The following is a 12,779-nucleotide window of genomic DNA, read 5'->3' as shown; positions in this document are numbered from 1 at the left end:
GCCCGGGTCCGCTTCCTCCGCAGGTAGGAGCACACGTGGCGCTGGAGGGGGAAAAAAAAAAAACCAAAAAACCACATCCTACACGACACTTTTTTCCCCCCTTTCTCCCTTCAAAAGAAACCATTTCTTTAAAATTTATTTTCCCTTTTGTTGCCCTTATTGTTTTAACATTGTTGTGATTATTGTTGTCGTTGTTGTTGGATAGGACAGAGAGAAAAGGAGAGAGGAGGGGAAGACAGGGGGAGAGAAAGACACCTGCAGACCTGCTTCACCGCCTGTGAAGCGACTCCCCTGCAGGTGGGGAGCCAGGGGCTCGAACCGGGATCCTTCTGCTGGTCTTTGCGTTTTGTGCCTAACCCGCTGCGCTACCGCCGGACTACCAGAAACGATTTCTTTAGAATAAAATCAAAAGTAGCTCAACTGTGAGCGTACATTTTGAGTGACAGCTACTTTTAAGCTGTGTGAGCCCTAAAAAGAATTTTTCTTTTTTTCTTTACTTTTCCAGAAATCTTGTGTACACAGCACAAAGCAAAGAGGTCATTCCCTAGCCCCCCCACCAAAAAAAAAAAAAACCACCGGCATTGTTATCACAATAGCAGATAACATAACTTTAAGCTGCCATTTTAGTGAAAACAGCAGCGCTGGATCCCTCAGCTAGAAGAGCAGAATTAGCATCAGTCAGAGGGGCATGTCTGTGCTTCTGTCTACACCGCAGGATGCCTGGGGCCACTTTGGCTGTGAGGGAAAGGGAACCCCCTTACATGGCTGGTAGGAATGCACATTGGTCCTACCCCTGTGGAGAACTGTCTGTAGGCTCTCAGTCAGAATGCTAGAAATAAACCTACCTTACAACTTGGCACCCCCCGCCATATATCCAGAGGAAACCAAAACACCTATCTGAAGAGATCTATGTATGCTTATGTTTATAGTAGCACAATTTGTATTGATAAAAGCCCAAATTTGGAAGCAACCCATATACCTTAGGATAGATGGATGGTTAAAGTTGTGATAAACAGCACAGGACTTATCTGTGTGAGGCCCTGTGCTGGGCTGGGCTAGCTTCACGGGAGGGAGAGAGACGACCAGGGACTCATGGCTGAGCTGGGAACGTAGTTCAATCTTTATTGACGAGCAGGGATGCAGTTCAACAATCTAATCTCTTCTAATTCCTCTTCATTAGAAAGCCCTATCATATATCTCCTGAGGCATAAGTGTCAGGAAGAGGAAGTATGTAGGATGAGGGTGGGGAGAAGGAAAATATTGCATGAACTAGTGGGGATTAAACCAATAAAAACAATGATTATGTAAATAGACCAGAGTCAAACAATGCAACAGAAGGGGTCTTAGAAGAAGCAGAATTTAAAAGAAGGCCTGGGTTCAGTCCCTGGCATCACAGGAGAGAATAACAGACAAAATAAAGCATCTTCATAGATTATATAATGATGCTTTGGTCTTAACTTTCTTTCTTTCTTTAAATGTAAAACAATTTTATTCATCCATTACAAAACATAAAAAAAGTAGTAAAACTTGTATCTTCCCCCCTGAGCTAAATCTCTTAGGACAAACTATGCTCCTTAAAGACTGGACTCCCTCACTATCCAAGGTGAACTGTTATCAATGATTTCTCCAGATACTAAAGCTTAGTCATCATGCTTATACACTTATTGTGCAAAGATAATGATTCAGACCTGTGCCCTGTGTGATGCCGTGAACCTAAGAGAAATGCTGTGTGTGGGGGGGTGGGTAGTCAGAATCCCATTAGTTCTTTATTGTCAATTTTTACAAAAATAAAATCATTGAACCAGCAATAACAGACACCACAGTAATACAAGACAAATGCAGCTTCACCTGGGAAATTGTGGGAACCAGAAACTGCTACCAATTAGATACATCTGAGAAGCTCTTCAGCCCAGTGAAAACTTAAATCTTAGGAGATATATCTCACACTGACCCTAACTTGAACCCAGGACAGGGGCTGAATGGACCCTCATGGTTCTAAGTAGTCTTAAGCGGTGGACCAGGACAGCAGGGGCCTGCCTTTCCTAAGAACCTCTTGTGTTAACCTCTGATACAGGGTGACATCTGGAACCTTGGGTGGAAAGGGACCTGTCTGTCCTGTTCTGGAGACTGTCATCAACTTTGGACATAATCAGAGCTGCTCCTGGACTTGCTGACAGGACTGCAGAAGCTCCAGGACTGGCACTTCCCCACCCCCACTTCACCCCCACCCCAGGTGCAGAAATCCCAAAAGCTGCTGGCCTCCCTGCACTTTCAGGAGAGGACTTCAGTGGCTCCTGGCAGGCCGGCTGCATCAGGTGGTCTTAACTTATACACACACACACACACACACACACACACACACACACACACCTACCCTTTCAAAGATGCAACACAGTATTTTTAAATATAGTCATTATGTTACTGCATTACATTTTATCCACCCTTGCAATCTATCCTAATTCCTGAAGCAAATAATTTTTATTTCTCTTAGCATGAAGCTTATCATCCCCGTTAGTGTTAGCGAGGAAAAATCAAGCCACCATCCACTGCAAGGAAGCAAAAGATGTTTATTCACGAATTCGTATCTGGGCCGAGTGGTGACTGACAGCAGTCTACCAGCTCGACCCTAAACAAGGCTCAAACCACACAATTTATAGGAATTCAGACTACACTCAGGGAGGGGGAACACATCACCTTATCAGCCTATATCCAATAACATGCTATAGAAAACACAAAATCCAATCATTTCAAACTTAGCAAAAGCATGATCCATTCAAAGCAAAGTGTGGGCTAGTTTCAAACATTGCAAAAATCACACAACCAATTGAATCTAGCCAGGTAGGGTCACCACATCCCCCCACCATCAGCTGCCCCTTCCTAGAAAATAATTTCCTAGTGCAAAGGCCCTGATAAGCTCTGCCTGTTTGCAGGGTCTTGGTAAACAACCGGTGGCTTACTGATTCTTGGTAAACAACCGGTGGCTTACTGATTAGGTCCTGTTCTTCAAGGGGGAAAGTGCAAGGAATTTTCCATCTCACACTACAAGCAACTTATACTAAAAGGAACTTAAAAACTTCTGCATAAAAAGGGAAATTCAAGGCTACTGCCTTTTACAGTTGGCATCAGCAGTTTTAAAAGAGGATCATGTGGGTGGGAGGGTGTTTCTCAGTTGTGTGGAAGTAGAAGTAGAGATAGATTTGGCAATCTCTCTCATCATTTGATTCTCTCTGTAAAATCTTTCTAACAGATCACTGAGGTGAATTGTTGGTCATTGTTTCTCCTTTGTCTAATTCTGCTTCTGTTTCTATCCACCAGGTTCCCCTGCATTGCTTAATGCTGTCTATTTACGTAATCATTGTTTTGTCTGAGACCTGCCCTGCCTACAGGGCATTGGTTTAATCCCCACTGGTTAGATCCCCACTGGTTTAATCCCCACTGGTTTGCACTCTTTTTCCACTCCGCCCCCTCTCCTAGTCACTTCCTGTTTTCCACCCTACCACTTCCATCTTAGAAGATATTTAAAGGCAGATTCTTTTCTGATTAAAAAACACATGGGACTGAGTAACCCCTCAGCCATGAGTTCCTGGTCGTCTCCCTCCCGCTTGCAAAGCTAGCCCAGCATTTGGCACCTGAACAGGGACCTGCAGTAAATGACTGGCAAAGGCTGTGTGAAAATAAAGTTTCCATCTGAGTCATTTGACTTAGATATGCAAGTGTGCACAAGATAGCTCTTGCTTTCTGCTTAGAATCCCACGGGGATGAAAGCTAAGTGTACAATTATGTGTGGTGCAACAGTTGTATTGAAGGTTTATTCAATAATGTGCTTTAGGATAATTTTTGTATAAATGTAGTGGAGAGGAAGCAAGCACAGCTGAGAATGTCCTGGAAGGCATAATTCACTCAAGCATTTATAAGCCCGAGAGAGGAGTGAACAGACTAATGGAATCAACAACTTTTAAAAGTGGGCCATGAAGGTTGAGTAGATTTTTGAGAAGAAATGTTTAAAAAGTAAGTGACATTCCATTCTTCTTCTAGCGTTTGCCCTTCTTCCTTAGCCAGTCAACAGCATCAGGTTGAGCCTGATGTAAAGTTTCGAGACCTCCTTTGAATCTGGAGAGGTGGCAGTTGTTGACTATGTGGGTCATAGTCTGTCTGGAGCCGCAGGGGCAGTTCGGGTCGTCTCTGGCTCCCCAGCGATGGAACATAGCGGCGCACCGGCCATGGCCTGTTCGATAGCGATTGAGGAGGGCCCAATCATAACGTGGTAGGTCATAGCCGGGTTGACGCTTGCAGGGGTCTGTGATGAGGTGTTTGTTCTTTACCTCAGCTGACTGCCAGCTCTGTTTCCAAGAGACTGGAACAGAGAAGTTCAGTGTAGGCATAGGGGACCAGATTGGGTGACGAGACGTCAAGCGTTGAACAGGGTGGGCGAAGATCTCCGCGTATATTGGCAGGTCCGGTCGAGCGTAGACGTGACATTCCATCAGGAACATCATCATAAGCCCTCCTGTGGGTCTCTCCAGGACCTTGCCCTTACTATAAACTAGCAATAGTAAGGAATGCCCCACTCCCTGAAGGGATGGAGGCTGGGTCAGCCTACTCTGCCACTTGAAGAAGTCTAGTCCTGACATGAATGTAGCCTAGAATGTTCCCAGCTGACACCACTGGACTGCGAGCTCAGACTGACAAGGACACAGAGGTTACACAGGCTCCTGGTACTAAATATGAATAGATATGGACCCTAGGGTCAGATCAATGGGGTTTACAGCTAATGGTATTTATATACTTTCCTCATATTTGGGAGCTACTCTCTGCCCTAATCTAGCTTTCTCATCCTGTTCTCTGACACCATTTTCCCAGACAATTCATATAGTTCACTGTTAGCTGTCAGTGAACTGAAGTCATGGGCTCCTAGGAACATACCTTTCTATATTTTGCTTATTAGCCCTTTTGTTTCATGTATGGCATGTAAAGATCTTCTCCCATTCTTAAAGAGGTCTCTTTGGTTGGGTGGTGGTTTCTTTTTTTTTTTTTTTTAATATTTATTTTATTTATTCCCTTTTGTTGCCCTTGTTGTTTTATTGTTGTAGTTATTATTGTTGTTGTCATTGTTGGATAGGACAGAGAAAAATGGAGAGAGGAGGGGAAGACAGAGAGGAGGAGAGAAATAGACACCTGCAGACCTGCTTCACCGCCTGTGAAGTGACTCCCCTGCAGGTGGGGAGCCGGGGTTCGAACTGGGATCCTTATGCCGGTCCTTGTGCTTTGCGCCATCTGTGCTTAACCCGCTGCGCTACAGTCCGACTCCCAATGGGTGGTGGTTTCTTTAACTGTGCAGAAGATTTTCAATTTGATGTAATCTTATTGGTTCATTTTTTTGTCTTCCTTGCAATTGCATTTATATAATTGAAGATGCCTATAAAATTTAGATGGAAAAGGGTTCTGTCAATTTTTTCCTCTAAGTATTTGATAGTTTATGAGCTAATATCCAAGTTCTTGATCCATTCGGAGTTTACTTTTGTGTGTGGTAAAATGCAGTTCAGTTTCATTCTTTTGCGTTTCAACCCAATTTTCCCAACACAATTTGTTGAAGAGACCATCCTTCTACATTTTATATTTTGAGCCCCCTTGTAAAAAATCAGATGTCCAAGGTGTTTTTTAACTTAGTGAAGACAACCTTAATGCCAGATGAACCATAGGCTTGGATAGGAAGATCACATCCTTAATCTGATCTTCATAGGGCTTGGCCACTTTCTCTAGCAAACAGCTTTGATGAACCTGTGTTGCTCAAAGTCATTTTAAGATATTGTATTAGACATAGAAATAGTTTGCTCTTTCAACTATGAGAAGCCTCAGAATTCTGGAATTTATTTTCCATTTTACTTTAGCTTGAAAAATTGGCAGTTTGGGTGGGGGTAGATAGCATAATGGTTCTGCAAAGAGAGTCTCATGTCTGAGGCTCGGAAGTCCCAGGTTCAATCCCCTGCACCACCATAAGCCAGAGCTGAGCAGTGTTCTGGTTTTTCTCTCTGTGTCTTTCTCTCTTTCTCTTTCTGCATCTCTCTCAAAAATAAAAAAATAAAATACTTAAAATATTGGCATTTCCCCCCTTTACCTCCACTCTTTAATATTCAGGAGTATTTTATAATCAAGAAAAAATTCTGCAAATCATACAAAAAAAGATTCAAAGAGAGGAATAAGTTAACACCCAAATAAATTAGCTCTGGATTTTTGAAGTCAAATTCCTTTTTTATTTTTCTTTTTTTAAATACTTGAGCACTGCTCAGCTAAGCTCAGGCTTAATGTAGGGGCCAGGGATTGAACCTGGGATTATAGAACCTCAGGCAAGAAGTCAAATTCTTAATGATAGCTTTGATACAATCAACACAAGGCTATTATGTGTTTTCAAATCTCTTAATTTTTTCTATGAAATAATTTTGTATATCTCTAATGACACATGATTTTATTTGTATATGTGTATATGTAAGTAAATAGAATGTTAAACTTTCAAGATAAAATTTTATAGTGTACATGTGTGATCCTGAGATAAATATTGATGAAAGTTGTTGAATGTGCCAATCTCATGGATAAGTGGTAACTTCATGGGGTTACTTTCTAGGGATTATAGAATTATAATTTAACTGTTGTGGAATAGAGATGTCAAAATTCACATTCCTGGGCCAGTGGAATAGACCACTTGGATAGTGTGCCACTTTGCCTTGTGCGTGACCCAGGTTTGAGCCTAGTTCCCACTGCAATGAAGGAATCTTTGGAACTATGTAAGAAAACAAACAAACAAAACAACAACAACAACAACAAGAAATCACATTCCTCTATGTTTAATACCCTGAAAAATCTTGAGAAGTGGCAAAAGTAGAGGGATTCTATATTGACTTATTGTAAAACTTGGACAGCTTTGACTATAACTAAAACTAGCAACCAAAAAAGCATACTAAAATATACTAAAAAAACCATAGAAATTTAGTGAGTGGTTTTATTTTAAATTTACTTACCAGTTCCTTTTAGAAAAGTTAAGATTTTTTTCTTTTCTTTTCTTTTCTTTTTCTTTTTTTTCCCTTTCCTTTCTTTCCAGTTCCCACTTCACAGCCTTGGGAAATGAATGGATTTTTTGCTGAAAACTATTTGAACCATGCCCACTTTTTTTCTTCCTGTACTTGATGATTGATTTATAAGTGACCTGAAATAGGATCCAGAGGATTCTCTTTGGAGTAAATGCAAGAGGCCAGAGGAAATTTAGAGAAGATCAGGAAACCAAAGAGCAAATTCTTGAGCTGTTTCATTATATTTCTTGTCATTTTAGGAGTATGGAATATGCTTCCTGTGATGCCCCAAAATTATTTTTCCTAATCCAAGGTCATATAGACTCAATGTCATTTTCTGTGTTTGAGGAGAGGAATGAGGTCTCTGGTAGAGGGAAGGGTGTTTGTAATTCACAAGTAAGTTGAGGGGGTTGAACTCCTTTCTTTCCTCACAGTCGCAGATCTTCAATGCTTAACTCTGCCCTCCTCTTTGTGAGTTCTTCCCTTCACATTTGGTTATAACATTGTTCAGCTGTTTGATGAAGACATTTCTTTTTTACACCGGTCATGGACTCTGATGTAAAGTCAGTGGCTTTCACTTTTAAAAGTGTGGCCTCTGTTTTTTCTTTACATTAATTTATTTCATGGGGGTCTTCTTCCTCATTTCAGGAAATAACTTCTTCTTGCTGTAACCTCTTGAATGAATCACACTAGAGACATGAAAAATCGGCCTCTCGTCATAGGTGACCCAGACACACAAACTATTATTCCCTTTTCTGGGGAGACCCCACTCCCTTTGCGGTGGCTTTGGCCTTTGAGGGACGCTCAAGAGTTGCCATGGAGACCAAATGGATTGGGGCGGGGTGAAGGAGGGCCACCGCTGCTGATTGGCTGGGAGATGATAGCTTTGTTGTATAAGCGCCAGCCTGAAGCGGACATTCTCCTGTGCGCATGCGCAGTGGCGCTGGCCCAGGCTCCAGTCCAGAAGTTGTTGTCCTACTGGACCAGACCCTCATCCCTGGCCAGGCCCAAGATGCTGCAACTTCAGAAGGCTGCAACCACAAGTCACGCTCTCCACGAGGCTGTGTGTGGCTGGGCTGCCGGCTCTTGAGCACAACAAAGCTACTCCAGCACCAAAGACCAAGTGGCTGAGGCTGTGTCCATCCCAGTCACCAACAGGGACTCAGGGCTCCCAGCTGGACAGTGCTTCTGGGTGTGAGAGCCCCTCCACCTGTGAGCACAGACTGGCAGTCTAGTCGGGTCCCCACCCTGCTCAGGGAGGGAGTGAGATAGACTGTGATTTGCTCAGCAAATAAGTGCCAGAGAAGTGGGCCCCAAAAAGGTGGAATGAGGGGGTCCGGCGGTAGCACAGCGGGTTAAGCGCACAAGGCGTGAAGCGCAAGGACTGACATGACGATCCCGGTTCAAGCCCCCGGCTCCCCACCAGCAGGGGAGTCGCTTCACAGGCGGTGAAGCAGGTCTGCAGGTGTCTGTCTTTCTCTCCCCCTCTGTCTTCCCCTCCTCTCTCCATTTCTCTCTGTCCTATCCAACAACAACGACATCAGTGGTAACAACAATAATAACCACAACAGTGATAGAAAAACAAGGGCAATAAAGGGGCGGGGGAGCCTCTAGGAACAGTGGATTTGTGGTGCAGACACCGAGCCCCAGCAATAACCCTGGAGGCCAAAAAAAAAAGGAATGAATTTAGAAATCAGATCCCAAGGCACTTCAGAGGAAACACCAGATTCTTACTACAAAGTTTTTTTCTTTGAAGCCTGTTCAGAAACACAGCCCAGATTGTTGTGACATTATCTCACTTCTTGAGATAATCAAGAGGTAAGTGTTGGTGTAAGAAAATCCGATTTTAATCAAGTACCCACACAGCCTGAGAAGATGGCAGACTCACGTCCCAAAAAAAACCATCTTCACATTTCAGGCAGCGTTGAGAGCAGGGCTTAGAAGGTGGTGCCTGTGGAAGTCTTTCTCAGGAAGTCTCTCTCAGTAGTCATAAGTCTTTGTAAATTCTTCAGAGAAGGTTTCCTTAGACAAGGGTACCTGAGAGGAAGATTCAGTTTTGCATGTAGGAGCTCCTGCTGTGGTTTTTTTTTTTTTTTAATAGTTTATTTATTCTTCCTTTTGTTGCCCTTTTTTATTGTTCTAGTTATTGTTATTGATGTCCTTGTTGTTGGATATGGCAGAGAGAAATGGAGAGAGGAGGGGAAGACAGAGAGGGGGAGAGAAAGATAGACACCTGCAGACCTGCTTCACCGCCTGTGAAGCGACTCCCCTGCAGGTGGGGAGCCGGGGGCTCGAACCGGGATCCTTACACCGGTTTTTTCACTTTGAGTCACATGCGCTTAACCCGATGTACTACTGCTCTACTCCACACAGTTCCCACCACCAGAACTCTGTATCCCATCCCCTCCCCTGATAGCTTTCCTATTCTTTATTCCCTCTGGGAGCATGGACCCAGGGTCATTATGGGATGCAGAAGGTGGAAGGTCTGACTTCTGTAATTGCTTCCCCACTGAACATGGGTGTTGACAGGCCCATCCATACTCCCAGCCTGTCTCTCTCTTTCCCTAGTGGGGTGGGGCTCTGGGGAAGCGGAGCTCCAGGACACATTGGTGGGGTTGTCTGTCCAGGGAAGTCTGGTTGGCATCATGCTAGCATCTGGTACCTGGTGGTTAAAAAGAGAGTTAACATACAAAGCCAAACAGTTGACCAATCATGAACCTAAAGGCTGGAATAGTGTAGATGAAGAGTTGGGGAGAGTCCTCCATTTTGTAGATAGCTACTAGGCATGTTTTAGTTATATTCCAAAGGTCCTGTGGCTATACAATTTTTTTTTCTTTTTCTTTTTCTCCCTGAGCCTGAAATCTGATATGCAGGTGGATCCAAGTTATTTTCTGGGGAGGTGATGTCATGGCTGGAAAAAGGACCAGAAAGCTGGATCAGGGAAGAGAGTAGCTCCCTAATGTGGGAAAGGTGTATAAATATTGTTGACTGTAAACCCCATCCATTTGATGTGATCTGGGGCCCATATTCAGCTTAGGAGCCTAAGTGACCTCTGCATCCCTGTAGATTTGAGCTCACATTCTGTGCACGAGTAGGAACATTCCAAGCTGCCCAATATCAGGACCCATCTTCCTCAGGTGTAACATAGAGTATGTTGTCCAGCCTCCATTCAGAGGATGGAACATTCTCTACTATTGTTGATCCAGGTAACAGCTAATTTATTTTGACTGCCAGTTCTCAATGCCAGTGAAGTAAGGACTAGGTGCTGGCATGTCTGCTTCATAAAGGTAGCATAAAGGTGACCACATTTCTGGATCTTCACACCCACTTTCCAAACCTTGAAGCCACACACCTTACAGGTGTGCTCAGTTCACGTGCCAAACCCAAAGTACAAGACAGCTCCAGAATGTGAGCTTTGGGGCCCGGTGGTGGTGCACCTGGTTCAGCGCACATGTTACAGCGTGCAAGGACATGAGTTCGAGTCCCCGTTCCCACCTGCAGGGGTCAAGCTTTGCAAGTGGTGAAGCCATGTTGCAGGTATCTATCTCTCTCCCTATCTACCCCTTCCCTCTTGATTTCTGGCTGTCTCTATCTAATAAATAAAGATAAAATTTTTTTTAAAAGAATATGAGCTTCATCTTTGAATGTGAAGGAAGGTTTACTAAAAGAGCCTGCAATAGATAGTGAGTCAGTCAGTTCACAAACTTTTCTAAAGTGTCAGATGTCTCTGCAGCATCCAAGTGAAAGAAATTACCTTAGTTAGGAAAAAGGTCCATTATAGCTTTCTTTTTTAAAAAAATGTAAATTATCTTCATTTATTTATTGGATAAAGACAGCCAGAAATCGAGAAGGAAAGGGGAGATAGAGAGGAAGAGACAGAGAGACACCTGCAGCCCTGCCTCACCACTCGTGAAGCTGTCCTCCTTCAGGTGGGAGCCTGGGGGCTTGAACCTGGGTCCTTGCGCACTGTAACATGCATGCTCAGTCAGTGTGCCACCACCCAGCCCCTCATGATAGCTTTCTATAAATAGCAGAGCAGTTTTATCAAATGAAAACAAAAACAAACCACAATAATACGATAATCTTCTCTAAGTAAAAAGTATCCCAGACACGTAAGGTGTGGCTAGGTGGTGACATACCCACCCACTGTGTCTTGGTGGTGAATTAATGAACACATTTAGTTTCTTTACTTTCATCTTTTAGATTAGTGGACCTCAACCAGGAGCTCCCCCCACCCTGCCATCCCGTTACAACTTGGGGACAGAGTGGCAATGGCTTGTAGAAGATAGGGCAAGAATTGCTGCTAAAGACACTACCATACACAGGATAGCTGTCTCCTCCCCAACAACAAAACATCCAGTGGAGAAGCAATGACAGAAGCCAGACTTTCCACCTTCTGTACCCCATAATGACCCTGGCTCCAGACTCCCAGAGGGTTAAAGCATAGGAAAGCTTCCAATGGAGGGGATAGGATACGGAACTCTGGTGGTGGAAATTGTGTGGAATTGTATCCATATATATATATTTAAATAAATATATATATATTTATTTTTGCTTTTGTTGCTTTTCATTGTTGTAGTAGTTATTATTGTTGTTATTGATGTCGTTGTTGGATAGAACAGAAGAGAAATGGAGAGAGGAGGAGAAGACAGAGAGGGGGAGAGAAAGTTAGACACCTGCAGACCTGCTTCACCACCTGTGAAGCGACTCCCCTGTAGGTGGGGAGCTGGGGGCTCGAACCGGGATCCTTATGCCAGTCCTTGCGATTTGCACCACTTGCGCTTAACCCGCTGCGCTACTGCCCGACTCCCAATTGTATCCCTTTTATCCTACAGTTGTGATGATCATTATTAAATCAATATATATATATTCACCATGAATGACAGGGGCGTTGATTTAGAGAAACCCTTAGTGAAACAATTTATCATATCATTTTGGGACCACCAGGTGGCAGTCATGCTTGCCTCTGAGATGTTAATGATCAAAGCGCTCCAGGAACCTCTTAAAGGATCGACCGCTATTCTCTTCACAGTTTTTCAACTATAAAAGTGAGATACTCTTTGCAGCTTATTTAAATGGTGTAGAAGTGCATAATGTCAAAAAAAAAAAAGGGCTCCTCTAGCTTTTCTAATCCTGTGCATTAAAATTAAGTTCAACATGCGTCTGTCTGGACTTGCTTTGTATGTGTGCATGTATCAGTGTGGACACACAGACTAGGACTGTTCAAGAATTGATCGACTGATTGACTTCGCTGTGCCAGGACCTCACGAATACATGATTTCACTACTTCCCAGCCCACCTTTTCATTCTTTAAAAAATTCAGATAAAAGAGAAGCCTGGGAGGGAGGGCGGGTGGGCGGTAGTGCAGCAGGTTTAGTGCACTTGGCGCAAAGCTCAAGGACCAGCGTAAGTATGCGGGTTCGAGCCTCCGGCTCCCCACCTGCGGGGGGGGGGGGGGGGGCTTCACACAGCGGTGAAGCAGGTCTGCAGGTGTCTGTCTTTCTCTCGCCTTCTCTGTCTTCCTCTCCTCTTTCCATTTCTCTCTGTCCTATCCAACAACAACGATAGCAAATAACAACTACAACAATGATAAACAGCAAGGACAACAAAAGGGCAACAAATGGCCTCCAGGAACAGTGGATTCTAAGTGCGAGTCCCAGCGATAACACTGTTGGCAAAAAAAAAAGAAAAAAAAGAAAAAGGAACATCACAGCACTG

The 12,779-nt window shown here is 43.7% G+C and overlaps 1 long non-coding RNA gene across 1 annotated transcript; it reads left to right on the top strand.

The window, feature by feature from the left end:
• The first annotated feature begins 8,815 nt into the window (after positions 1 to 8,815).
• On the top strand, positions 8,816 to 12,221 carry LOC132541761 (uncharacterized). The gene is made up of 2 exons (XR_009552858.1): positions 8,816 to 8,879; positions 12,009 to 12,221. It is a non-coding gene; the product is annotated as an uncharacterized LOC132541761 (long non-coding RNA).
• The last annotated feature ends 558 nt before the right edge of the window (positions 12,222 to 12,779 follow it).

Source organism: Erinaceus europaeus, chromosome 12, assembly GCF_950295315.1.
Source record: "Erinaceus europaeus chromosome 12, mEriEur2.1, whole genome shotgun sequence".
Taxonomy (NCBI): domain Eukaryota; kingdom Metazoa; phylum Chordata; class Mammalia; order Eulipotyphla; family Erinaceidae; genus Erinaceus; species Erinaceus europaeus.
The sequence above is the reverse complement of the archived record's forward strand: the minus strand, read 5'-3'. Positions and strand labels throughout refer to the sequence as shown.